At 30.4% G+C, this 27,275-nt stretch overlaps 1 protein-coding gene across 2 annotated transcripts in view; it reads right to left on the bottom strand.

The window, feature by feature from the left end:
* The window catches only part of FBXL16_1 (F-box/LRR-repeat protein 16), a 36,950-nt gene extending 15,076 nt beyond the window's left edge, over positions 1-21,874 (bottom strand). For both annotated transcript variants that reach the window (XM_051210692.1, XM_051210693.1), the window contains exon 1: positions 21,052-21,874. The gene's annotated coding sequence lies outside the window, so the exon portion shown is untranslated. The remainder of the gene's footprint in view (positions 1-21,051) is intronic.
* Between the last annotated feature and the right edge of the window lie 5,401 nt (positions 21,875-27,275).

The raw sequence follows: 27,275 nt of genomic DNA, 5'->3' as shown, positions 1-27,275 counted from the left end.
TCCTCAAGGCCAAAGGAAAAGAGGAAGACCAAAGAACACATTACGCCGAGAAATGGAAATAGACATGAAAAAAATGAACAAGAATTGGATGGAACTAGAAAAGAAGGCTCAGGACAGAATGGGTTGGAGAATGCTGGTCGGCGGTCTATGCTCCATTGGGAGTAACAGGCGTAAGTAAGCAAATATCATTCTTGGGTAATAGCAAATTCAAATGAATGATAGTAATATCGTATCACGAACACATAGAAGAATGTAATTAGCAGTAGGTCGACCGTAACTACAGCTAGACTTAAAGTTGGAAAGAACAAAGTTGTTGTGTTTACTTTTTATTAAGTTCTCTGATTAATTCATTCCTCAAGTTGATCATCATTGTTTCTATGATGTTGAATATTTTAAATTGATTGAAAGATGAATTGATGAAGAATATCCCATGTATTGTGAGATTCCACTAATAAACTCTTATTTTTAATTCTTGATAAAGAAATTTTGTCGATAAGCTCTATCTCTATAATTCAAAAGTATGTCTATGTTCACTTCTGTTCAAACTAATAGTGAGAGTGTCAGTGTAAGGTTTATTTTCGTTTAGAAAAAAATATATTGTTCAACTTAAAATTATATGTAATCACGTTGGTAAATCAAATTGTATTCTTCAATCAACAGGGTTATTGTCAGGTGTGGGTTGAATACTACACATCTTCTTACTGTATACATGAATTTGGATTTACATCGGTCCAACAAATGTATGTCAGAGAAATATGTCAGTCAGTTCTCTGTTTGAAACTCAAATAGGCGTTGACAGTCATTGGTTAATATTGTGTCTATTAGGTGAAACTATCTAATATGTTAATTAAACCACAATAAAAATCATCTATCACTACTGAAATAGCTTTGTGTTAATGGTTATGATACTTTTACTAGGATGTTAAGAATCCATGTTACTATGTCCAGATAGAGGATTTAAAAAGTATGGCTACTTTTTTTATTTGTTCCAGCTAATATCTGTTTTCAGATGACCTTGTTATTTGTAAATTAAACTTACCAAAATGACTAAAGACCACTGAGAAAATCATTTCTAACCATCAATATAATCAAAGAACAGTAGCATACCATAACTTACTTAAGTATATTATACAGCCACGTTACTTAACAATAACTATATATTATGGATTGTATTAAAAGACAATGCAAATCTTTCATTTTAATCATACGTTTAAAGTGAAGGAACAAGCAGCTGTACAGCATACTGTACAATGTTTATCAACAGACTGTAATCATCATCAGAACAGATAAAAGAAGGTAAATTAGTAATCAATATGAGTATAGAAATATACAGTTGGAACACAGTTGGTTGGATTTTTGGATAAGAATTTTGTTATGAAATGAATTTCCACACAACATATATACTTGTTAATGTTTAAAATTATAGAACTGTTTGCAAACCTAGCTGATTAATTTTCATGTGTATTCGAAACCGTCATGTTTCTTTCCTCGTATTTTGACAGTTAGTTTATTAGAATCTTAGAATGACAATTTTGGGGTAATTCATTGAGAGTTTATAAAATTTTTTAACTTGTTTCAAATAATATATATAATATGGAGAGCCAGTCAGAAGTAGCCTAATGAGAAAGTCAATCGATGGCAATCAGATGTTACCTAAAGTACAAGTACATTTCATTGGGTAAGGAATGGATCAATTTCCTAAGAATTAGAGTGGTATATATATGAATGAGTATCTGTGTATTTTATCCGGTAGCCCAAAACACTTTCTCGCTTACTCTTGTGTTCTCGCTTAAGTATTCAGTGGTACGGTTAGTACGTAGCATATCGTGTATCAGTATCATATATATATATATATAAATATATAATAGTTTTGGAGTGGAAAAATACTGTGACAGAAATGTTGTCTTGGTCACATGATTAATGTCTTTAAATTGTTTCCAATTTTATTGAATTAAATTTTTTATGTAGTTCATTTAAAAAAATATTTCCATACATTAACTTTTTACTTTAAAACAGATGGCAAACTACATGAATACAGTAGTTACGAAAAGATAATTTCAATAGTCTTTGAGTTATTTGCTAATAACTACCATAGTGATAAAATTTAGTAAGATTTACTATTTAAACAAAATGATTAAGTGACTTAAGTGAGAATAAACCGAAAAAATATCACTTCATAATTATTTACGTTTCAACATGAATGATAAGTAGGGACATTTTTTATTGAAATGTTAGCCGAAAACGCATGTGAGAAATAGTTTTGTGTATTAATTACAATTGTGATTAGATTAATATCATAAAATGAATCATTGTTAAGTATACAAATCAAATAGAACCGAAGCCAGAAATTAAATTAAGCAATGGCTATCATGTATAATCATCATTACGTCTTCATAGATATTTTGATACTGAATGCTGTAAGCTATATGAACACTGCTGTTGAGATGAGTGGTGTGTAGCATGCTAAAAATACCATGTCTTAATTTGGTACTTCTAGCAGAGCCTTTCCGAAATGTTTTTATTCTAATCAGCTTCAAGGCTAAAGCTAAATTGTCATGTGTAACTCACGTTCAAACCACGCTAATTGACTAGCTATCTTCAAGTCAGCGGTTCTATGAAATTTAGTGTCCTAAATATTCAAAGTAGACTGAAGTTTTTTTGTGGTTTTTGAGTTACGATTGAGAAATTATATTAATCAGTTTTACTTTTGTATACCAAAAACGGTTATTACAAGTCATGTGATGTAAAAATATGTTTACTTTTTAATCTAGACTTCAACAAAATTACTAATTAAAAAAAAAGAATCTAAATCCCAATGGAAGAATTTAATGGATTTAAAAGTTAAATTTATTTGGGTTGATAAATAGAATTTTCGTTGAGCAGAAGCAAAATTCTGAAGGTGTTTCACTCTCTTTTTTTCTAGGCGACATCATCAATACATATTTCAAAAAAAGAAAATAGAGACCAAACTATCTGGCACACAGAAGACAACACATTTAAAAGTTTATTTCGGTTGATAAATTCTTACCAAACAATATTCGTTCAGAATCATTCCACTATTTAATTTCATTGTTGATATGCTTAATTTTTTGCGACGTATTGATTTCTTTGGTACAAAAATAATATTTATAATCAATGTTATCCTATATTGAAACACTTTATTTTTGCAGTAAACAACAGTGTTTGGGGGGGCAGGGGGATACCATTTAAGTTATCGGTTATAAGTTTGGGAAAATTAGTGGACAGAAAATAGAGAACAAATTAGTTTTGATAAATGAGATAAATTTGACTAATTAGATGAAAGAAAATATTTAATGAAGTTGTCAGTCAGTTTTGTTTTTCTATTAATTAGATAGTTATTTAACTTATTTAATTGCAATACATATGTACTAGTCTAAGCCGGATGGAAATGTTTGTATTCATTTCAAATGGAGAAATTATTTCTTATTTACGATTTTAAAAAAATGTTAATTGTTTATAAAAAGAAAAGAACGTAATTCCGAATATTGTTGTATTGTAATAAGGAGCAATTTGGCGTTCCCTGATTAAAATAAAAAAGAAAACACAATGATAAACATAATGCTAATTATATATTTAGAAAATACATTTGGATTAGTGCTACATTAATTTGTTCGACAAAGTTTTAGTTTAGAGTAAATACTAACAAATGTTTCATGATTATTGAATTAAATGGTAAACTGATTAGTGGTATAGTATTTTTTTCTTTTTAGTTTATGTCTGTAAACAGTTAAACATATCACAGTATCCTCTGCTTGTAAATATTTATGGACGATCTGTACATAAATAAATAAATAAAACACACATTTAACTAGGAGTGTGTAAACAGAAGTTGGGGAATAATAGCATTTTATGTTCAATTATCCGTGAACTACAGAAAAGTGGCTCTTTTGAAGATATATATATTTCAGTTATGTGAATATTTGAAATGTACGAATATTTTTTTAAGATACGTAATATGAGATTATATATTTTTTACTTAATTTCTTTGCCTACAAAACAAACTTGTTATCTACGTATTGTTTGTTCTTACTTTGTTTTGTCATAACTGCTACTTGATAAATAAAAAATACCACTTTCAACTTAAGATATAACAAATAGAACTGAATAAGTAACAAGTGTGATTAAATGTGTTTGTATGTTCACTTTTCATCCATATAATAGCCTAACAATAGTCAGACGCTATAAGTCCTATTCTTGGTAATAATCAACGTTTTTGAAAATTGAACTATCATTACCATGGACCAGCAAAATTATATTTCATGCATAGTTAATTTATGGACAAATAATTGTGGTAAAGATGGTAAATTATGTCAAAGACTAAAACTAGCTGGATGATTATTAAAAATCACGAAGCACTGAGCGTACATATCGTTTTATTGTAGGAATTTGTAAAAAAAGATCCCTTTCATCTTATCCATACAGGATAAAAATAACAATATACAGGCTTCGCAAAAGAAACAACATTTTCTTTAGTTTGAAATTGATATTCTATTCCGAAGCCTGTCATTAGTTTTACCAAAATTACTGTTTAATTAAATTCAAATGTTATACAGAGATTTTAACATTCAAATGTATATGTCATCCAGTCATTTAATTATGTTATGATGACTATGTTACCTCTTACTACGATTACTATTAATAATGATAAATTAGTTTGTTAGTCAGATCTAAGTTAGTGTTTTAATTTTTTTTCTAAAAAGCTGTAGTACTAGTAACTGTCTGTTTCCTCTATCAGTATTTTACAATGAGTCATGATCTAATTTAAAATACTTTAAGGAAGTGTACAATGAAATGGATTCAAATACTTTGCTATCTATTTGAATATGTACATAAGATAGTATAATTTTAAAGAAAAACTATTCTTATTTTCACTGATTCTCCCTAATTTTTATGAAACTGACACACTTAAAAACGACGAGTCTCTTACACAAAGACACATATACACAAACATAGATAAACCCACTTTAACGTCGCCCATTTATCATTCAATCTGTTTATGACTTGGTCAATTTTCAATACAACATATACACTTATATGTATACATTATTATTTAAACTAGTGAAAAAGAGTTTAGGTAGACTTTTAGACGACCGTTCTACATTGATCATAAATACATCACAATTTTTCTTTTTGTGTAAATAAAGCAACAACAACAAAAAAATACACAACTACAATTTTGAAAGGAACAAAGTGATGTAAACAAGACTGAAATTTTACCCAATATTTTTCAACAGTTGATTGAGGAAATAATTTTTTTTCTCCCGATAATATAAAAATGTATACTTTTCTTTAACAAATTAAAGTGTCTGTACATTATGCACAAATAATTTTTACTGACTTTTTTTAGAGTAATTCATTACTTCTTTTTTTTTTCATGAATATTGGTGCGGTGTGACAAAACCGAGACGTAAGTTAAATTTGGGACAGAAAATAAGAGAGATGTAAATGAAGTGTAAGTGTCTGTTGATTTGCGACAAAAAGTAAAAGTCATTTAGATTTCACCAAAACGATTAGATTTTATGCTTTTTTTAAAAAAGATAAACAATATAAGAAAGAAACAGTGTGTAGTTAAACACTCACTGATACTTGTAAAATACATGCTTTAATTAAGCTAAAATGAACCAGTTGGAAATCATATCAGTATGTGTTCATTAAGAAGATTATAGGATGCATTAATTTTGTGTCAAATTTCAAATACAAATGTTGAATATAAGATCTAAAGGTAATTAGATTAATAAAGCATTCCATATAATTGGTTTCCTTTATAAATTTAAATTAAACAAGGACAATCTTGTCAAAAAGTACGATGATTTCGTTGTGGTTCGTTGCTTTCTTTTCAGTTACGTACAAAGTAATAAGTTTATATATTTCAGTTTACGCATAATCATTAAATTAAAGAAATGGATTGTTAGTCAATAATGAATAATTCACATCAGGAGGGTTTTACGGATATTATAGTAATTTCAATGGTTGAGATCATGAGTCAATTGAAGCTAGACCATCATTGAAAACCTGGAAGCACTAGATGGCCGTTTCGTCCTATTGTGGTACTCCTCAACAGTGCTCATCCACGACCTCACCTCGTGATATTCGAATCCAGGACCTATCAGTCTCGCGCGCAAGTGCTTAACCAATAGACCACTGAGCCGGAATCCAACGGTGCTAATGTTTGATTTCAACCAATCCACGAAGTTTCGTCGCCTATACCATTATCCTCAGTGAGTTACTATCTCACAAAAGACCCGGTTGAACTCCACTGGTCACTGCTTCTCACTAGAACTCCATGAAACACCTCTTGGAGACCGTCACTAGTGAGCATATGGTGATTATAATCAGAAAAGGGTTTTTGTGGATATTATGGTAATTTTAATGGTTGAGATCATGAATAAGCTGTTTGTAGTATGAAGACGTTAGAAATTAAAGTCTTAACAAGCTTTTAGTAGTTGTTCTGGCTGATAGTTTTTTAAATATTAAAGATAGTTTCATTACGCAATGTAACGAATACATTTGGAAAACTTAAGTTAACAAAAAAGACATGTGAATTAAATTCATTTGATTGCCTTATGACTGTTATCAGGTTCCATGATATGTCGAGACTATTCAATTTTAACAAAGCCTATATCAATTAATAATTTTAGCTGGACCAGTATTGTAAACTAGAGAGCACTAAATAACCATTACGGAGTGAGACAGTTAACACCGGTGTATACGGATAACTTAATTGAAGTCACAAATCTGAATTATTAGATGCTAACAAAGTGCGATCTCTGAAGAGGTTATGGTTGTACATAACCAAGAAATCTCAGAAAACGATTAAACAGCTATACGGTTATTTGTCGTTTTTAGTAGCTTTAAAGTCAAAGCTAGTTTATAATTTGGAGTATCTTCAAATCGAATAATCAAAATAGCATTTTTTAACTGCAAGAACATTAGTTCAAAACTCTATTTCATCTACTTAAGTAACAACCTAAGCATTTTTAAAAGAAAAATGACTAAAAGATTTAAAGTTACTTATTTCCTAAGAATGATTTCATAAATAAAGCACAAGTGAGTACTTGGTTACTATCATGTTATTAATTATGTTAGTACTCTTAACTAATAACTAATGCAGAGAAATAATTAAGTAAAATTATTTCATTTGCACCTGTTATAGAACAACAGGTAAAGGAGTGGCTTAACGGGTACATGACTTTACCTCCACGAACTTCTGTTTAGGTGACGTCACAACATCGGTCATGCTTATGATCTTCATTCAAATTTTGATGTGGACAATATGTGTTGGACCAAGCACTATTGGTTTCGAACATCAATGTATTATCCACTAGAACACTGAAATTAACATCCTAACATGACGATAAAATTCATACGCCTTATTTACTTGAACCTGTTGTTTAAGACAACGAAATTGGAATTTTAGCAGACAACTGAATTTCGTATTGATTGTATCCGAGAGTTGTTCATTTCCGAACGAAATCATTATCATTCATTTGAAGATACAAAACAATCGAATCTGCTAACAATCTATGAAGTGAATCTCTCATAAAGTCGTTTATATGTACAACAATATTTAACAGTGTTTTATAGTAGAGTCAAATACGCACGACTTATCATAAGAAGAACTTTATAAATACTTGGGTTTTAGTAGTGATAATCAGGCACAATCCATTGTTTACAAACTTGGTATTAGAACCTATATGATAGTACAGTGAAAAATAATACATAATGGCACTTTTTTCACTTATTGGTTACACTAGAATAATGCATTTACTTATTCTACTCATTCTGTGTCGCCATTATTAGTAAATAGTCATTTCTTTGATTGAGTCAAAATGGTAAATAATACAAGCTCCTGCAATAAACAAGCACATTTGAACCAGTTTTAAAACTGCCTTCTATTCATATTCATATCATTTCACATGTCAAAGTTAGCAAACTGATATTTTTCAGTTCAACCGTGTAGGAGAAGGGATGACATTGAAGATATTCAGTACAAAATAAATCCCGATTTAAGCGCATTCTCTCAACGTCAATAGAAAAGGTTTTAAAAATTCTCAGTTATACAACCCCATAACCATTGCTTAACTTTTCAAAGAAATATTTATTAGGCATGTATAATGATGATACAAAATGATTAATTTTGTAATGAATGTTTATCAATTAGTTGAAAGCGGTGACTGATCATAATTTCCACTTGTGCAATGTTTAAGTTCTTTGAATAAATCTCATGATCTACTGCTTTGAATCCTATTAATAGTTGATAAATTTCATTCTTATATGTGGAAAGTAAATTTACGAATCTACCCATATCTGGCGTTTTTCAATGAATGAAATATACGTTCCTTAATTCACATCATATAATATAGAATAATAAACACTAAAATTCTACTTCAAGAATAAAGGACAGGTTTTGTCTATAAGAAATAGAAATGGCTTGATACAACTCTCTATTTTTATCTTTAAAGAAATATATTAATAAATTGAACCTCATTATCTCAAACTACACAATCTTATGCTTTTTGTATTATAGAGCTACTGAATAGTGATCAAGTAATTTAAAATTGAAGCAGTCATTAATAAACAATGACTGTTGTTGATTATGGTGATTTATGTGACGTGATAGATATTATAAATCACAGAATTAATTGACAAAGTAAATTCGTTTTTAGTTAATTCGTTTCTTTGTATTAATGTCTTTAAAAAGAGGTATTCCTTTAATTTATATCAAGTGATTACGACTTGTTTTATATGCATACTCAGTAGATTTCATACTTAACTGATCCTATAAAATACACTTTAATTTTATTATTAAAAGGTTTTGTTGGACTTCACTGGGGCAAAAGAGAGAAAGAGAAAGATTAGTGTTCTTGTACAATGTAATAATATATTGTTTGGCAATAAAAACGGGAAATAATATTAATCTATTATGATTAATTACGTAAAATAATCGTTTTATGTGAGCGAACAGTATTGTATAATTAATCTATAATTGTATTTATTTGTTACTAACTAAATCGAACAATTATTTATTCATTAATATACTTTAAGGTAATAAACAAATATTTCCAATTGTAATTAACAATAAAATTTTGACAAAAATCATTGTAATCGAATTAGTGTTCGGTTGTTTGTTTTCTTGCATTGCTAAACATATTACTATTACTAGTTTTAATGATAAAGAAAATGGTAATTTCATACGCATAGTTCCTTTTATCATTTTGAAAAGAGTAAGAACAAAGATTCTAACAGAATAGCACAGATTCATTCTATTTCGTTGGTTCTAATCGGCTGCTTACAACCTGTGATATTTAAAAATCATGATTACATAATGGGTTTAAATTACTTATATGAAACGGTTGAATCGGAAGTTATGTTGAAGACACATTAGTGTAGTATAGCAAGGGTGTAAATAAATTCAATAGACCGAATACTGTAAATATATATATATATATATATATATATATATATATATATATTCTCCCTTCCCCTTTCTTCTGGTGGTCGACTGGATTATGAAGACCTCGACATTTGAGGGAAAACACGGAATACAATGGACAGCTCAGAACCAATTAGACGATTTGGACTTCGCAGATGACCTAGCCCTCCTATCACGTACAGACGAACAGATGCAGATAAAGACAGCAAGTGTAGCAGTAGTCTCTGCATCAGTAGGCCTCAGTATACACAAGGGGAAAACCAAGGTCCTCAATTACAACACGGAGAACAGCAACCCAACCACACTTGACGGCGAAACTCTGGAAGATGTAGAATCCTTCACATACCTGGGAAGCACCATCGATGAACAAGGAGGTTCAGATGCAGACGTAAAGGCGAGGATTGGCAAAGCAAGGGCCGAATTCCTACAATTGAACAACATATGGAACTCAAAACAACTTTCAACCACTATCAAAGTGAGGATCTTCAATACGAATGTCAAGGCAGTTCTACTGTATGGAGCTGAAACTTGGAGAACTACAACAACCACCATCAAGAAGGCACAAGTACTTATTAACAGTTGTCTACGCAAGATACTCAACATCCATTGGCCGGATACCATCAGCAATAGCCTTCTGTGGGAGAGGACAAACCAGCTTCCAGATGAAGAAGAAATTAGGAAAAGACGATGAAAATGGACAGGACATACATTACGCAAATCGTCAAACTGCATCACGAGTCAAGCCCTAACTTGGAATCCTGAAGGGAAGCAGAAAAGAGGAAGGCCAGAGAACACATTACGTCGGATAATAGAAGCAGATATGAAAAGGATGAATAACGACTGGAAGGAGCTGGAAAGGAGTGCTCAGGACAGGGTTGGATGGAGAATGCTGGTAAGCGGCCTATGCTCCTTGACGAGGAGTAACAGGCGTAAGTAAGTATTTTATGTAAAAGGAAATTCTACAACATTCATTGTGACAAAAGTTCAAACAGCCAGAAACAAGTGATTACATAATGACTAAACGTTTATAGGAGTAAAATGAGTAGAGCTCATTTGATATAATAAAATCACTAATTCGGAAGATAGTTGAAATAAAACTCAGTGATGTAATAAATGCAAGAAAGAGTTTTAAAAATGTCTAAGACGCAACGAAGGAATATTTGTCACCGAGGTAAGGAAGATTAATAACCATCTCCTTTTGAACTCATAAGTCAGGTTTTTTATGCCTGACAGAAACGGCTTCAGCAAACTTCAGAAGGCTGGAGTTTTGATTCTTACTAATCACCTTGAAAGATTGCAAAGTATCGACCTGATATCGTGCATCACGGAGATATTTTGTCATTACACTGTTTAGAGTCTTTCTTTCTCTTGTTCTGAGGCTTTTTGGAACATGTTCAAAAAATGGTAATGTTTATTTCATGTTCGATAGTTATAATAAAAAGATAATGAGCAAAAGGTGCATATCCCGACAGATTTTATTCAAAATAACGGACAAGCTTAGTAGATGACATTGTTATTAAACATTTCTATCCTGATCTATGTGCATAGTAAGAAAAGTTTAATCTCTATTTGTCTTGGTAAAAATCAATGTAATTAACTTGTTTTTTTTTTTCACATTCATAAACATTTAGTGATTTAAAGAGGAAGAATGTATTTGTAAAATCTCAGCGAAAGAATTTGAAGTAAATCCAAATCCAAATACATTCTTCCTCTTTAATGTCTCATATTAACTCGGCGCCCAAATATTGTGGAAAAAAATTTGGTGATTTAGTTTATTTTGTCTTGATTATAACAATTCAGTATGTAATTACGTATTTTCATTACGGTTTCTAGTAGTTATGACTATTCCCTCCTACCTTGTTTAACTAGGTTTCAATATATAAGTCGTATATATATACCATACTTTTGTTTTCTCCTTCTCATCATTGTTTTTTCTCATTTTCAAGTATCTCATCTTCGTTGAGTGAGTTAACTTAAATTATTATTTTTAAGTTTAGGTTGTTTGTATTTGAAAAGAATCCTTAAAATAGGATGAGTTTTTTTCGTTTTCAATATAGTCGCTAGTTATCTGGACTCAGTAGCAAATTGGATAACTTCATGACGTTTAAGGCATATAGTACTGAGTTCGAGTCATGGAGTGAAAATCAATTCTGGGATGCAAGTACATCCAGATGATGAGGCTTATCTTGAATTCCACTAATAGCGAACATATATCACTAATTTTAATGCTCGCGGCTTAAGGCAGTATCGAGGCAATGTTCACAAGCTGTACATATGTCAAAACAAAGTGATCAATTGCAATTCTAAATGTCAGTGGAAAGATTCAAACAACCAATACAAATGAATCTATATAGTCTTGTTTTTACTTTGTTCAGGTTTATCATCAGAACGAAGTTTGTGAAAATGAGTATAGCAGTTTAAGCATTTTCGTTTAAATTACTGCTAACATAAATAATAACTTTAATCGCTGAAATAATATAATTCAGAGATCTTAGATCTCTACTGATTTTTTTGATCTATACAATGAACTCTTATCAAACACTTGATTCAAATGACTTTGAAACTTTCTAATATATGGAAAAACTCACAACTATGTCCATTTTATCCAATTAAACATACATTCAAGGAAGAGTGAATTGGTGTATTTTGCGAATTTGTGCTTATTAGTTCTTATTGGTAGTTGATATTTTGCATACAAAATGTTGGCAATTCGGTTTCTACAACAGCTGAAATCATTTATTTAATACAAGATAACTAATTATTATATAGACGTAAATTTTTTGGTAGTTTTCTTCTACCGACTTTTTAGAAAGAACTTGAGTGAAAATTTAAGGAGTGTTTTATTTGTATGTATACGCCCTGTGACTCATTGTTTACATTTAGTATACAGGGTACTTTATAACACTCACTCACATAAGGATATGTATGTGTGCTAAATGTAGTACTTTCCAAAATTTCTACCGTCTGGTTTGAATAACTATTGTCTATTCCATTTAAGGCTTGTTATAAAATGAAACCTCAAGTAAATTTGAGAATAGCTGAATCATTTTATGAATTGACTGTCATCAAATTTATAATATTATCATTAGTATTGTAATACATAACATGTCAAATGAGTCATTGTGTAATTTTACTGGTATTCGTCATTCAACTAGATTAGTGTGTTAGTACAATAATTACTAAAAAATTTTCATATGATTAAGTGGTCTTAATAGTTTAGTGGTTGAATTCATGAGTCAATTGAAGCTAGACCACCATAGAAAACCTGGAAGCACTAGAAGGCCGCTTCGTCCTAGCATAGGACTCCTCAGTAGTGCTCAACCACGACCCCTCTATCGGGATTCGAACTCAGGACCTATCGGTCTCGCGCGCGAACGCTTAATTTCTAGACCGGTGAACCATCATCCAACAGTGTTAATGTCTAGCTTTAATTGACTCACGGATCCAACTATTAAATTACTAAAATTTTCTCGTCTGATAAGTGACTTCAGGTTTAAAACTGAATTTACACTAGAATAAGGTTATAAAAAGGATTAGACAAAGCAGTTGAATATCATCTTATGAAACAGAATTAACAATAAAACGGAACAAAGGACGTGAAAATAAATAAATTATAAATTTAGAGATTGTGATTATTGAATAAGTATAACAGTTGAACACGTTTTTTATCAATCATCGAAATTATTTAAACATTTGCTTAACATGAAGCGCAAAGGTGTAGTTGATAATTAGTTTTACCATTGGCTAACGCTTCTCAATGCTGTACACTCATAATACTATTTTCGAGTTTATAGGTACCAAGTACCAAGGTTGGACTTATTATTTGTAAATAAATTGGGCATTGGGTAGAGAGTTATGAAACGTTGTATTCTTGAAGTTCCGTGACTTAATGTAAGTCACTTCTGAAGTCACTCTGAAGAAGTGGCTTGTCAATGAATACACAGAACACCGAATCGTTCATGACCAGTACGACAAATTCAAGCTGCTGATTTTAAAATTTTCCTCTCGAGTTTTCAGTTAAAGCCAGCTAGAATTATAGTAAGATCATTGTCTGATATAATAATTCATTATTGTTTTACTCTCAAAATGACTGAATTTTTTTAGTTACGCCCCTCCTTGGAGCATTATGAAACGTTTCTCTAAGTCATTAACTTATAATAACAAAATAACAAAAATGTGTTTACATTTATAGTTGTAATTGTTTTGATAATCACTATTACTCATCAACTTCCCCAAGATCATCATTCAATGTTAAAAAAAGCAAGAATCCTAATTGGTATTAGTAGGAATATATGACCATATGCAAGTTGTTCAAATTTACTCATTGTTTGTTATGCAATAGACAAATTTTATATTCCCCAATCAAATTTTAGATTAAACTACTTATTTACAATGATCTAAATTATAGAAATATTTTTAAAAAATCTGTATTTTATTGAGAAAAGTAATGGTAAACAAAGAGTGAACAACTAAAGGATGCAAGGGAAAAAATGCAAAAAACAAATGTAAACATATTCTACTTTCTTTTTTTTTTCTTTTTTGGAACTAAAGAAACATCTTAGTGACTTACAATGACTAATGCTTCTGTTAAGATACATCATCATTACCATTTTCAAAAAAACAACAAAATAACATTAGTTCTATACTAGAAAGTTATATTATTTATTCTGGGCTAAAAATAAATAAATTATGTATAACTGTTTACCAAATACTTTTATTATTCTCTGTAGGTTTAGAAAGTTTCTTCATATTTTGTTAATAACAAGGCATCAAATTGTTCTTTTTTTTCTTTTTTTTATCGTCCCGGTGATGATAGTAATTACAAAAATAAAAATAAATTTATTAAAACATTGAACCTTGACAAGATGTCTAGTAAATTGTGATAAAATTCACATCCTATGAAATTATCACAAAGCCCATGTGTTGTAATCATATATACTGAGAATTCGTGAGTTATGGAGTCAATCAATTTAATTCACTAACTCATCGATGACACATATAACTAATCTGATTGAACTGGATTATACTCAGTAATTCCATAACAGTAGGATGCTTGTCAAGAGATATGAAAGTTATTTGGTCATAAATAAGGTTGTGTAATTACGCTTTTTAAAAGTCCCAAATAAAGACGACGTAGCTTTTCTTCTAATTTCAAAAAGTTTTTTATACTGGTGTTTAAGTATAGTGAAAACCATTACTGTCTGAACAATAAGAGAAACAGTTACAAGTTCACTTAAGTCATTTATAATGAAGCGACATCAAAGTTTACCTTTGCTTCAAGATGTTGCTGGAAATCTTTAAAAAATATCCAAACTTACTTTTATTTAACCAATGTGTTTGGAAAAATTCCAGAAAGATGAAGACAACAAGTTGTTACTTTCTGGGATGACTAGGTCAAATTTTGATAGTAAATTAATAAAGTTATACCATATTCACATATATGTATGGTTAACCATTTTGTTACATAAGTAAGTTAAGAGATATTTTCCAAATAAAGAACAAAATAATTAAGAATGGCGAGACACAACTACTGACATTTTTAGACGGTAATGCACAAAAAATAGTTTTCTTTTAAAAGAAAACTTGATGTAAAAAATGTCCTAACAAATCTTTCAGAGAAAAGATGACAAATCGGATGAAATAGAAAGATTCTAGTGAATTATAATACAAATTACTAGACATATTAGGAAGAGTTGGTTAAGTAATAGGTACGCTATAGAAACATATGACTGTACAGTGTCAAATATTGTGAATTTACAGTGCAAAATGTAAATTAGATAATGGTAAAAAGATGCTTTATATAATAAACCATTTTTCCCTATTAAGAACTATTATTGGTTTATATTCAGTAAATTTTCCTGAAAAAGCATTAAAATCTCAATTTGCACAAAACTCGGATGATAAAGTAAACTTTGTATTTTAATTACGATAATCGGTTTATTAGAAACAGTGTATAACTTGAAGTTAGTTTTTCTCACAGACTGATGTTAGTCATTAAACTGTGGGAAATCATATCGGAATTAAGGTGGAACTTCAGCAATAGCACTGAACCAAAGTCGAATCATATCATAACCGGATTGACTGAAAACGGGGATTACGAAATTTTAACTCAATGATTTTAAGAAAAAACGCTAGCAGCGATACGCTAAGGTAACTCAGTAATTAGTTAGAACTACCGAAGCTAAATAAATCAGTCATATATTTGAAGCATCGAAGGCCCATCAACTGGACGAGCCTACAAATAAGAGAAAATAAATCTTGATCAGAGTCTATGACCCACGTTATACTAAACTAATTCAAAGACATAAAAAGAACGACACTCGCTTCTTACATCGCACTGCTAGCCACAGTTAATTTGTTCTAAACAACTTCCTTACAGCACGAACATATGCCAACTAAGATTGATCATAAACTAATGTTTATCGTTCTTTTTCACTCACCATAATAGAAGCAATGCGTTCCTACAAACTATTTATAATACTTACTAATCTAAGCTAACTACACATAGTTGGTGGACTTGATTCTAATAGTGTTACTGAATAAATGGAATACCACTTGTTTATAAAAACAATCTTATGTGTTTACTTTCACCATATTTAACAAAAACAAAATGGTCTTCATTAAAATTATTGAAAGCCATTAAGCTTGATACATCAAAAAGTAGGGGAATCGTTTAACAAACTTATTCATTTACTTTGTATATAAGATATCAAAGAGTTTTAATTAAATTTTAAAGACAATCGATTAGTAATTATTAAAACATGTTTTATTATTTATTGTTTGTTTTTTTGTTTTTGCTTGTTCCCCTTCAAGTAATTAAATAACCTATAAGTTAATTAACTTTTATTTGAATGTCAATCTACTTATGCTTACAATGTTCAATTGTTTCGGGTAATCATCGTAAAAATATTGATTGCCTAACTTGTTTGTTTCAACATTTGGAAAAAAATAATAAGGAAATTAACATGTGATATTTTCGAATGTTATTATAGATGTGTACGTATCCTTTTAAATAATAATAATAATAATAATAATAATAATAATAATAATAATAATTCTATACATTGTTTTGAATAACGAAGTTAATTGACGTAAATATAAGGTGAGAATTCAAATGAATATGTAATCAGGTACGTATTATTGCGTAGCGAAACAATCGATAACCAGTTTATGATTGAATATGCATTCATAAACAGTAGATTGTTCAGGGGAATATCATTCATCAGTGTAAATTGATACCAGAGGTAAATAATCTTGTATAGGCCAAAAATAAAGTCTAAAAAATTCAATAGAACATTGATGACATACTTGTTAATTTGCATTACAACATCCAATATTTATTAATACCCAATCTAAATTGTTCAAATGTTTCGATAGTGTAATAAGAAGACGAAGATTATCGGAATTATGTGATATGATTAGCGCAATACATTTAAAACAATCTGATCAAAATTTATCAAAGGGACTAATTACTTTAAATTTCTTAAAAGAAGACTGCCTGTTCAAATGTTATTAAAAATTATTTATACTATAACATAACGAATAAGATCTATAGGAAACAGGAATTTTGTCATCGGATATCTATGGAATAAAGAAAATATTATATCTAACCGTTGACAAAGATAGCATTATAGAACATTATAACTTTCACTTTGCCTGTTGGTCTTTTGTTTCAAAACAGACGGAAGATACTACTAGCCGTCATAATTTTGATGAGTACAGTTATGAGTATATAACATTTTAAGTTTTGTTTTGTTAACTCAAACATTTGTGTGGAAAAATCAAAATCAGATTTATTTGTTTTAACATTGTAGTTTTATTTCAAAATACGGCTCTTTTGTTGGTCACCGAATTAGCTTACCCTCTATAAAAGGATGTATTTATTAGTTAAAGTGTATATAAATATAAGTATAGACACTAATTATACTTATGAAACTTTTCAAGCAGTTTACTGAACAGAACATGTTAATATGGATATTATTCCCTTGACATTATACTGCCTTAAATGCTCATTAGCTACTTTACATTTCAAGTATATACAATCTGAAGTCTTAAACTGAATATGAAACTGAACTTATCTAATTAGCTACAAATGTGGTTTTTTGAAGATTATTTTTCAGATGAACAATAGTTTACGCAAACATAACTGAGTTCCATATAAAGAAGAGTTAGTGCATACAAAAACCACAAGTAATTATTTTTATCTGAATAACTTTATTAAAAAAACCACCTTTGAAGAGAAAATTAGAGGGTAAATCGAAAGAATCACGTTTGGCGTTACAAAATCAGCGCCTGCTTTTTTCACACTAAATGGGATCTATGTCAATCAATCAGAGTTTTACCCAAATGTAAGTAACAGCTATTGCATTATGTTAGATAGCATAAATTAATCAGGTACTGATTAGTTTTTGTGGTCGTAACGATGAAATCACTACAGGTAAAATGACTACATTTCAAGTTATCTATGGTATTTGACATAATTTTTCTTAGGAAATCTGTATAAAACATAAAACTAGATATAAAAATAGACACCTTTTCAATTACAAAATACATTAGGCAGCAAAAATATCCATTGAACTAAGTAGAAAAACTAATACGGTATTATTTGTGCAAATGACTAAAAATCATTTTAGTCAATCACTTATTCTTAAGCGTCTTACCTCTTTTTCCTGGTCATAATTAATGTGTTTATGACAGATGATACTTTATGTTTTCTTAAGTATAAATTCTCTGTATAATCAGATAACATAACGTCTATAAAATCTTAAGATAAATAATTTACTAACGATTTATATGTGCCGAATTATAGAAGTTGAGGCTTTGTTTACTGATTATAGTCCCTCATTTTTAAAGCAGTTAAAAATAGAGTTAAACTGTGGATCTTGTAAGCAACAAAATAAGCTATTTAGTATTTTCTGCAACGTAAACTGCATTATCACCTATTAAGTCAGTAACAATTCCTATTATGAATTGAAGTATAACTGTAATATGAATTACTCAATTATATTCTAGTAACCATTAGTAACCACTTTGATTACATTTTGTTCATGTAAATATGAACAACCTACTCAGTATCCTCGTGACATTTGATAAAAATTTCGGTGTGAAAATTAGTAAGTCGTGTTTTGCAGTAAGTCGTGTTTTTTTATATATATATTTCGACTAGGTATTACAACATTTTGAAATTACAGCAATGATATTTTTCGAATATTCTTAGAATCATATTCTATATCCTGAAAACTTAACTACCTTAGGCGTAATTATTCGCTTTGGCCATCAATTAAGATACAGAAATCAAGAACTTAATCTGGAGCGATTGAAATATATGCTTCTCGTTAACTTATCCATCCGTATAGTTTTTTCTACTTTTTTATTGCTCTGAAACTAAACGGGTTTTGTTTTTAAAGTTCAAACACATTGAATTGGATACTGATTTATGAAATAAACAGTCATAAAAATGATTCTCTAAACGTACACTATTTATTCATATTCTTCAGAATGGAAAATATGATTTATAGTGAAAAAAAAGTCTTTGTAATTTGCAAATGGAAAATTAAGCTAAACAATTTTTATTTGTGATCATATTTAAATCATTAATTTGCTTAAGACAATATGTAAGAACATATAATTCATGGACTAATCTTAGTTCTTGATTTTGTTAATTTATTATTTGATCCACACTAACACATTCAATACTGCATATTCAAGTCCTTTATCTATAGAGAGTTGATAATTGTAGAAACTCTAGTGTGGCATGCAAGAAGTTAGCATATAAAGCATCATTTTTCTTCATTTTATTATCATCATCACCTAATGTTAAACGCTCTGTTATACTGTTTGTTATAACTTGTTGCTTTGTGCCCTATTAATATATAATCTAATGATACTGCCAATTAGAGAACAGTGAATTATCGACAGGACCAATGAAAAATAAGACTCGTACGAGCAGTCTAGAGTTCTTATCGGTCATGCTTCTTACCTACCCCTTCCTGTTAGATCCAGGACACCAATCTCATCTTCCGCGATATGAAACAGGTATTTCAAACATACTGGGTTTATATACAAACCAAACAGATCACATCGTACCATAAAATAGAAACAACATTTGTACAAGATCTAGCTATAAGTGACTGTGGATGCGGGAGACTGTAATTACTAGACTGGACAGAACTCAAAAATGGTAATTCGCATAATAGTACTTTATAGGTCAAAGTAAAGTTTGTAATAAAAAGAGTATAGATATACATAATCTAGCCACTATATAGTTATACAGTAAGAATATACGTATAATATTTGTCCATAAGTAGTTCTCATAATGTACCATTCATAATTCTCTTCAGGATATAACACTATTTATACCTATCCTTTGTTTTACTAATTCCCCTATTTTTAATCTTCAATAATCTATCTTTTCATAAGATAATGTTTACAAATAAACTGTGGGCTTATCTAATAAATCATCTTTTTTTTATGGTATATATAAATATATGTATATATGATGTTACGTAGACTTATTTGTATATTATCTGCAAACTTTCTCATAATATAAATAATCATAACTGAAAACTATGTGAAACAAACATTTTACAGGTATTTACAAATACTATTCAATAAAAATAATGACTTTGGCCTGTAAGGCTATTCTTCAATGTTTCTTTTATGACTTATCCACAAAAACATGAGATACATGTGTGTGTGTGTGTGAGTATAAACGGCTGAAAAAAGTGTCAAACAAAGGCTGTAATAAATATTTTTTTCGAATTATACTTATCTACTAACTCATTGTAACTAAGTGTTTAAAATACTTATTTATTGCAAGGCTATTTTTCATTTGTTCTTTTTATTTAGTTAAAAGAAAATATGAGTAAAGTTACCCAAAATTTCTAAATGAAATGTTGTCACGACTCAAAAGGATGAATAATAACTGGGAAAAACTGGAAAGTATTGCCCAGGACAGAGTTAGATTGGGAATATTTGTGGGTGATCTATGCTCCTCCATGAGCGGTAACAGGTGTATGTGAGTAAGCAAGTAATGTTGTCATGATGTGATCAATGAAAAGATTGATTTTTTGTTAGTATTCTTTAAGTTACTACTTTCACATTGATAAGCAAGTAAGAAATGAAACAATTATGAAATGATATTGCTGGATTATAGTTACAGAATTTCATGAATTTATAAGAGTAAAAATTTTCAAAATCTAGGCCAACAACAAAGTTGTTAATTTATGTATAATCGTCAAAGAGAATTCTATAGGTCTTTGATTAGAAATCACATAAGATAATGTGAAGAAATGTTGTTATGGAAACTTGAATTCAGTCTAAATGACTTTTTGATTCTCTTTGAATAGTGTTGGTTTTCCACATGATGTCATTCCACAATGAAATACATCTTTAAATATAAGTACTTGAAATTCTTATTAAGTGTTCCATTATTCTTTTTTTTCTGATATTTATCCAATGTGGACATGATGATAATAGTTTTTAATACAGATCTATGGATTTATTATGGAGAAGATCTTTTTTTTTCATTATAAAATACTTTTCAGTATTAGTTTATACTATCATGCGTAAATAATAGAAGTGTAATTATCACTTACCGGATTTATATCTTATCTATGTTTTTTTTCATTGAGACAACATGATGACGTAAATTTTAATAGGTTCTTTGTTATGACATAGTTTAAGACTGCAAGCATTCATCAGTTAATGAATCATTTATCATTTTACATTGATGAGCAAAAATGATATTAAGGTTTCTTATATTAAATGATCGTTCATGTAGAAAACAGGATGATCGAAAAGAAATTTTTTGTACGCCTATTTTTCAATTTCTTTCTTCATTTTACTTCTTTTCTTCAGTGTCGAACGATGGATATTCAATATAAATTCAGTGAAGTTTGAATATTGTTTGAACTGTCATTACTCAGTGGATTGTATTAAAATACTCAAATGACTAGTATTAAAAAAGGTGAGGGGATAATATTGGTCTTGTATAGCATCGATAACCTCTTAATTATGGTGATTGCAACAAAGATGAATGAATATAAATAAAATTAGACGAAGCAGTCATAAAGTCCTCAAATCGTTCTTTGAATTAAAATAAATACTTACAGTTTAAACATATAATTTTGTAAGCTTGGGTTGAAGATAATATTGTAACTGATTACTGAAAGTGTTATACAATTTTAGCACAATCTAATTTCCACTTGAACATTCTCTCTTTTGGTATTTTGAATTTTTAGATAATGCTTTCTACTATGTCACAACTGTAAAAAGTTAAATCCTGAACAATTTTATTTCCGAAACACTCAAATCAAGTTCATATTATTAGACTTTTACAAAATTCTAATAGTCATTCATCAACCGACAGCAATATTGAGAAAGAAACTGACCTATAAAAGTATCCTAACAGCAGGAGATTTTCGTTAATAGTGAATAAAAGTATACATTTTTTTTTTCAAAAATTTACAAAATTTTATATTGATTCTTATTTATTCCCTTTACTGTGGAAAGAGAAACTAATTCATATATCAGGAATCAGGCCAAACCTGTCCCTATTTAAAAGATATATATGCATAAACTTCTTTTTCAACCAAATCAGAATGTTTCCTACCCTAATCAATGACATAATTCATTTATGTCACTGAACCGTTGATATTCAAGACCATGTTTACTATTTATTATCACATGATTTAACCCAGCGTTAAATGCATGAATATGGGGTACATGTAAATTGATTACATTATTTATTTGTTCTATCATTATGTAGCACCTTTTTGATTGTGTTACAATCGACAAGTATGATAATGGGAACGTCATATGACTTAGAACATCTATGATAACAAATAATAAACATTGCGTTTTAATTACTGTTTTACTGGGACAAATCATAATTGATTTAATGGCTAACGAAACTTAACTTTGTTTATTAATGAAATTCACACACTGAAAGTTTTTATGTAATTTTAATATACACCCTTTCCTTTCATTTCTCACGAGTTCTTTTAAAGTACATAATGCAAAGTTTTATCTAAAAATGGATGCTTGATAAAGTATAAATCAATACACTTTTCCTAAGTAAAGAGTAATAAATTGACATCAACTGAAAAACTACTGAAAACTGGATAACACTGGGTAGACGTTTTGTCGTATGCTGGGACTTCTTGACAATTTATATCCACACCCTGACCAAATATTCAGTTAAGGATCTACAGGTTCGACGGTGTCAGCGTCACCATTTGGCCGGTCAAAATGATTCCAGGTGTTTAGATTTCCATATCCAATCAAATGTGATACTGTAATTTAGAATTTGGTTGCCTTTTGGAGTGTTGAATACGGGCTGGTTGTAAGTTCGAAAATTGGACAAACTAATTGTCCGAAACTTCCTGTTTTTCAGTAGTTTTCCTGGCTGAAGTCAGTCTGTCATGTGACCTGTCAGTAGAAGACCTAAAATGCATTTGCAAACTCTTACTATCTATAGTAACATCTGTTACGATAAGATGATCATAATTTAAAAAATTTGCATATATTTCAAAGGGTAAAAGTGAAAATGAGTTTCTCGTTTGCTTGTTCTCTCAGAACATTTAGGAATTTTAAAAAAATCTAAAAAATAATTACGAGGTCAAATTCAAGGCGTTCAGATGTTTATGTGCCTAAAATAACTTTCAATCACTGAATCGAAATCTAATAAATTGCTAAGCGGGGCGCATAAACGACCCTTCAGTCTTGCCCGTGATCACTTAACCATCTTAACACCGAGCCGGCGCCCAAATGATCTTACATGGTTAACTCTAAACAATTTCTAATATCAGCGGATATCTTCAAATGTACCTAGTCTCTCCAAAAATTCATTATAGTAATTAATCATGGCTAAACTCCGTGACCAATCAAGTTCAACAATGCTAAATGAAGTAGTTGCCCACAAGGTACATTGGAAGATAGTCAGGAATATTGCAAAATGACCGTAGTTAAACATGTAGACCGTTGGATTCCAACCCAGTAGTCTAGAGGTTAAGTGGATGTGCATGAGACTAGATGTCTTGGGTTCGACCCTTGGTACCAGGGTCGTCGGCACGCATCACTGAGTCCCATACGAAGAGGAAGAAGCTGTTCAGTGCTTCCTGGTTTTCGATGGTTCTTTAACTAAGGTTATTCTATGATGTTGACTAGTGAATTTATAAAATCCGCATAAACCCTCATAGTAATCTTTTATTTCCAAAGATATTTGCGTACACTATATTCATACATTATTTCAAATAGCTACCACTCTAAAACTTATTAAATGATAAAGTGTCCAGTTTGCCTTGTATATCAACTGGTTGTGGATTAGTTATTAAAATGATATGGTATGGATATCTATCATCTCGTATGGTTTAGTTAACGAAGAGAACGTTGGTAGTATGAACTGAATGACATGAAATGGTGACATTTTAAAGCAAATCAGTAGATAGACACTCGTTGGCGGTTTATTACAAGTGCCTTTTTTAATTTCTATATCATATGCTGATAAATTCTTACTTTGACATGAAGTGTATAATAAAAATTGCTATAGATAATAAGTGATTTTCATGACTTAAACTATTCTCATTAGTAGCTGACTGTAACGAGTGACGTATTACTTCTTAAGAAAGTAATATGCACAAATGGTAAACCTTCACTTAAGTTTGAAATAAAATCAGTGTTATAACATAAAATACAATAATACATTATTTCCACACTAAATCTAATGGTGACTAGAATATTCAGAGTTTGTTTTTGATATCAGATTTTCTTGCAGTCAGGTTTAGCCATTTCGAAGTGATGGTCAACTTTGAAAAGAGCAAGAACAAACATTCAAGCAGAATAGCATGAATTCACTTTATTTCGTTGGTTCTCGTCAGCCGCTTACAACCTGTGATATTTAAAAATCATAATTACATAATGGGTTTAAATCACTTACATGATTTACCTTACCTGATTTGTGTTCAAAAAGAGGTGGTTATTAATCTTTCCTTGCCTTGGTGATTAATATTCCTCTGCTGTGTCTTAATGTTTTTTTCTTTAAACTCTTTCTTGCATTTATTACATCATTGAGTATTATTTTAATTATCTTCCAAATTAATCTTATTTCATCAACTGAACTCTACTCGTTTTATTCCTATCAATGTTTACTCATTATATAATCACTTGTTTCCAGCTGTTTGAACTGTTGTCACAATGTATGTTGTAGAATGTTCTTTTATATAAGGTATATGTTTACAATATTCGGTCTATTGAATTTATTTACACCCTTGCTATACTACACTAATGTGTCTTCAACATAACTTCCGATTCAACCGTTTCATATAAGTAATTTAAACCCATTATGTAATCATGATTTTTAAATATCACAGGTTGTAAGCAGCCGATTAGAACCAACGAAATAGAATGAATCTATGCTATTCTGTTAGAATCTTTGTTTTTGCTCTTTTCAAAATGATAAAAGGAACTATGTTTAATTTTTTTGCTTGCGCGTAGATAGTAAGGGAAGCTTCACTTCAACAGTATATCTCATTTCCAAATACATGAGAAATGGAATAGTTATTTACATAACCCGACAAAAGGTTGTTAAAATAAATTTGTTAAAATGTAAATAATAAGTTGATAAGTAAACTGCACTTACCGCTGATTCTGATAATTATGAATGTATTAAATATATGAAATGTCGAAAGAAGATAATTTTAAAATTGTGTACGAGGAAATGACAAAGTGTTTTTTGAGTTTTATCACTGTGCACTTTGGTAAGTAAACGAACTCTTATAAGTCAGTTAAGCAAATGAGAATTGTAGTCCTTCATCACGTAATATTCAGTGATTTATGCTAAACATCCTAATAGTTAGTGAGAAATTGTTAAATGTTATCAAATTAGTTAATTTAGCATTTATTTGAAGTATCGAAGTTTTATTGTTTGTATTTGATTGTAGTGGACAAGTAAAGACATTTGTTTGCACAGGTATATACAGATTTATATAATAATGTCAGCGCATATACATACATAAACGCTCAAGCATACGTAACGCACAACTACATAAGAGTATTGGGTAGACTTGTCTGTAATATAGATGTTACGTTTTATTCGCCTATTGGATTGATGTTTCTCTGTATTTTAAATTCAAAGAAATTCTGCCTAAACGTTTTATTGGTTCATTTAATTCTGGCCTGTTTTCATCACTAAGCCTTGTCACAGGCATGTTATATGACCTAAATTAATGTCCTAACCAATCCCAGGTAACTCAAGATGAGTTGGGCATTAAATTAATTAATTTAATGACCAGGTCATTCATTGGGTACAAAAAAATAATATATGGAAATTAGCGATAAATGATGACTATCAAATTGAGATAATCGGAAAGACCTAATCTTGCTTACTTTATGGTGAAGTTGAGATATAGTCACTGTCATGCTAAATGTCTAATTCTTGTTGTTGAAAGTTGACTACAAATTAGGTTTTCTTTTACATAACACTGCAATAAAATCAAAATAATTAGTAGACGGAAAATAATTGCTGTATTTCTTCTAATTTGTTAGTTTACATTTAGAGTTGTTGTAAATAGCCTTTTGAGTGTTCTAATAGAAACAGCTAATAATGTAGGAGTGTGGGATGATATTTTAATACCGTTATTTGCTAAGTATACGAAACATCCACTTTGTTATAGTATTCCTCGAGTCTAATTTGGAAATATAAACTTTAGTCAGTATCACTGGTGTACTATATGCGAATATATGAAGTTATCTGAATTTCGCAGCTAAGTGGATAACTCCGTGGCGTTAAATGGTGGTTGGAGGTAGTCGACAGGAAACCCTGGACCCGGGTTTACCTGTAATCTTGAGAACTGGTGCTTCCTGGCGGATTCGATCTCGTGTCACCCAGTTTCACAGTCAGAGACTTTATCACTGAGCTATCCGAGCCGCGACCGACCTCCTGTAGGACTGAGGTGTAATCACAATTGATCGATCACCAGGTGGCGATCAATGTCATGCGTGTCTAGTCCTTATTAGTGCAGATCGAATGCTATCGACCATGTTGCAATGTGGCCACCAGCCAAGATTACAGGTCCACCTTGCTGACGAGTGCCAAGTAGCACGAAACCCGGGTCCAGGGTTTCCTGTCGACTACCTCCAACCACCATCTAATCTCACAATAGTGCACACAGTGTCGAGTCACCTAGACTGGTGGCCACATTGCAACATGGTCGATAGCATTCGATCTGCACTAATAAGGACTAGACACGCATGACATTGATCGCCACCCAGTGATCAATCAATTGTAACTCCATGGTGTTTAGTGCATATAGTACTGAGTTCGTGTCATGGAGTGAAAGTCAATTCTAGGATGTAGATATATCTAGCCAACGAGTCTCGAATAGGTCGAAACACTCATCCTGAATTCCACTGCCAGCAAACATCCATTTCTACTTATAATGCCCCTAACTTAAGGCAATATCGAGGCAATGTTCACAGGATGTACATATTGTCAATGTCAATGGAAAGATTCGAACAACCAATACAAACGAATGATAGTAAAATTTATATAAATGAAGTAGATTGAGAACATTGAAGTAACATAGAAAATGATGACAATCTACAGTTCAAATGTAAAGTCTGAAATAAGTGCGATATTAAAAAATTGGGTAATAAATAACCGTATTCTCTATAAATTGTGTCTTGGTAAGTGGACGGCCAAATGGAGTTGCTGAATTAGGGTTCTCTTATTCTTGTTGTAAATGTTATGGTAGTTCTTATCTTTGGGACAAGAATCCAAACGTTTTCTTAATAGCTCTTGATTTCATTTATAATATCATAT

This window comes from Schistosoma haematobium, chromosome ZW (genome assembly GCF_000699445.3).
Source record: "Schistosoma haematobium chromosome ZW, whole genome shotgun sequence".
In the NCBI taxonomy this organism is placed as follows: Eukaryota; Metazoa; Platyhelminthes; class Trematoda; order Strigeidida; family Schistosomatidae; genus Schistosoma; species Schistosoma haematobium.
This window is presented reverse-complemented; position numbering and strand designations above follow the sequence as displayed.